At 33.3% G+C, this 2,370-nt stretch overlaps 1 protein-coding gene across 6 annotated transcripts in view; it reads right to left on the bottom strand.

The window, feature by feature from the left end:
• The window catches only part of LOC106468256 (cyclin-dependent kinase 17-like), a 142,130-nt gene that overhangs the window by 84,517 nt on the left and 55,243 nt on the right, over window positions 1–2,370 (bottom strand). The gene's annotated exons all lie outside the window — the stretch shown is intronic.

Genomic DNA, 2,370 nt, shown 5'->3' with positions numbered 1-2,370 from the left:
AATACAAAAATTATTACCAAACCCTAAACTAATTACTAAAAATTTATTATCTACGTTTTCTACTTGTTTCGCGTACTAAAATGACTAACTTTTGTATTAAACAAAAAGGTAAAGCCTATTACTGAAATACTGGTGAATAATATTAAAATATGGAAAGCGCGTAACCCTAGTATAATGGCAAAGTTTAAATAAGTATACTTTTTTTTTTTTGGTATAGGAATATCAAATAATGAATAAACAAGTTGTATGATCCCAAGATTTACGAAAATAAATCGTCAAGTATATTGAGAGAAATGGTAAAAAGTTGGAATATTATCTGTTAACAATGTCAACTGTTCATGGACTTGATGGACGAGACTAACACAGAAACAGCTCACAACAACTACTTTAGCTGAACTGTTGTTACCGTAAATCCGGGCGGCTGTCTGAGCATTAGACATAGGAGAAAGTAGAAAGAAACACTGGATGGAAAGTGTCGGTTATTCTTTGCTACACATTATGTAGAATGCAACTACTTTTCTCCAGAGTTCGAGCATCTCTGGTAAATATGTTAGTGTAGTTGAAAAAACCACGACCACCGCTCCAGCTCGCGACAACTACGCAGCTTCGGCACAACAACACATTCACCGAACACATGCAGCAGAACAACCAAGAGAAAGACAAATCTCGCTAGCACGCGCCTACCAACCTATTCATACCAGGAGAAACTAATCCATTAAGATATTTTGGCTGGCGTTATCTACCCAACTATTAGATTTGGAATCACGAGCGAATAGAAGGTTTTTAGTTTAAATCAGAAGATTCGTTCACAATGTAACTTATTTTTTTCAAATAATAAAATATTCCTAACACTAAATTGGCTTAAAATTTGAAGTTAAGAAGGGAAAAATAAAAAATTAACAAATAATCTTTAAAAAAGTTTAGTCACATTGATCAGGTTAGGTCTTCTCCACCGACAGCTGCCTGAAATTGTTGTTAAACGAGATTTTCAGCGAATGAGTCAACCGAACTCCTTTCTGTTCGGTCCTAACAAAATTGTCAAACTCACATAATCAATATCTACAACAACACTAAATACAATGCTAGGATAACAAACGTACAAAATAATAATAGAAAAAACGTTGTCGGATATTCTTATTTTATCATATAATAAAAATGAATGCGTTGTTACAAAGGGATGACAACTTTATTCTACGTGTTTTATTTAACGCAATATAATAATTAATAGAATGGGGCATAAAACTGTACTACAGAAATAAGTATGTAGCTCGAAATTTATTGCTAACTGGCATTCGTATCACTGTCCTTATACTACACGCAGTCTGGTAACGTAATTTATTTATACTTTATGGGGGTTGACCTGGAGGTTTTCACATATATGTATTTTAACCAGCAGCTTTGAGCCTTTTACTCACTACTTTTTTACGTACCTAGGTTAACACGTGAAGCAATCTTTCCTTCCAAAGGTTATCGTAATTTGGTTTTAATTTGAGTTTAAATCAACATCATGCAAGCGAATTTTCTCTCCGATATTATACGCTAAATATTTTTTAGACTGATTTCATCGGTCAGTAACCCATAATACTAGAGAACGGCTAATTCCAGGAATCGGGTCAAATAACTGTAATTTTTTTACAGACAAACGGGCAATATTATGTTTATAGTTAGTCAATATGAGGTTAGTTTATTTCCCAAACCACCACCCTCTACTTCAAGGCTTTCGTGAGTTGACGCCAGTGCTGTTAGATTTTTTATACTGCAATTTCAAGTTATTTAAGAAAAATATTTTATACATTTTGCTTCACGAGACAAGAAATTATCGAAGTATAAATTTATACATATAATTATACAAACACACGAACATTTACATTCAAAGTGAATTATATCTCAATAAGTACGAAAATATACCAAAATTCATTAACTTCAGCGCCGAGTAGGTTGGAGAAGGCTGGTAATACAGATTCAATTGACTTTAAAGTATAGAAATAATTTGCTCGTCATATTATCAGGCCTAGTTTGGTCGTATATCCACAGCTTAGATTACTTTGAGTCTTTACATTATATTCGATAAGACATTCAGTGAAATTGTAATTTTAGTAGTGTTACGTCTCCGTTTGTTAATTGATTTTTCCGTAACTTCGTTCCAACGAAACTTTAACGACACAAGCCTTTACTTAATAAAACTGGTTTATTCTTTCCGAATATAACTTTACCGATACACTTAACTTCAACAATCGCGCTAAAACAAACGCTAATCAACGAACGTCAACAATACTTCTGACTGCAGTTCAATTACTCACTATCTACACACACATTACATTATTGCCGTCACGTCTTGACCGTCTTATATATAAAAGAATACCGAAGTCC

This window comes from Limulus polyphemus, unplaced genomic scaffold, assembly GCF_000517525.1.
Source record: "Limulus polyphemus unplaced genomic scaffold, Limulus_polyphemus-2.1.2 Scaffold2937, whole genome shotgun sequence".
Taxonomy (NCBI): Eukaryota; Metazoa; Arthropoda; class Merostomata; order Xiphosura; family Limulidae; genus Limulus; species Limulus polyphemus.
Note: the sequence above shows the minus strand (reverse complement) of the source record. Positions and strands in the feature narration are given on the sequence as shown.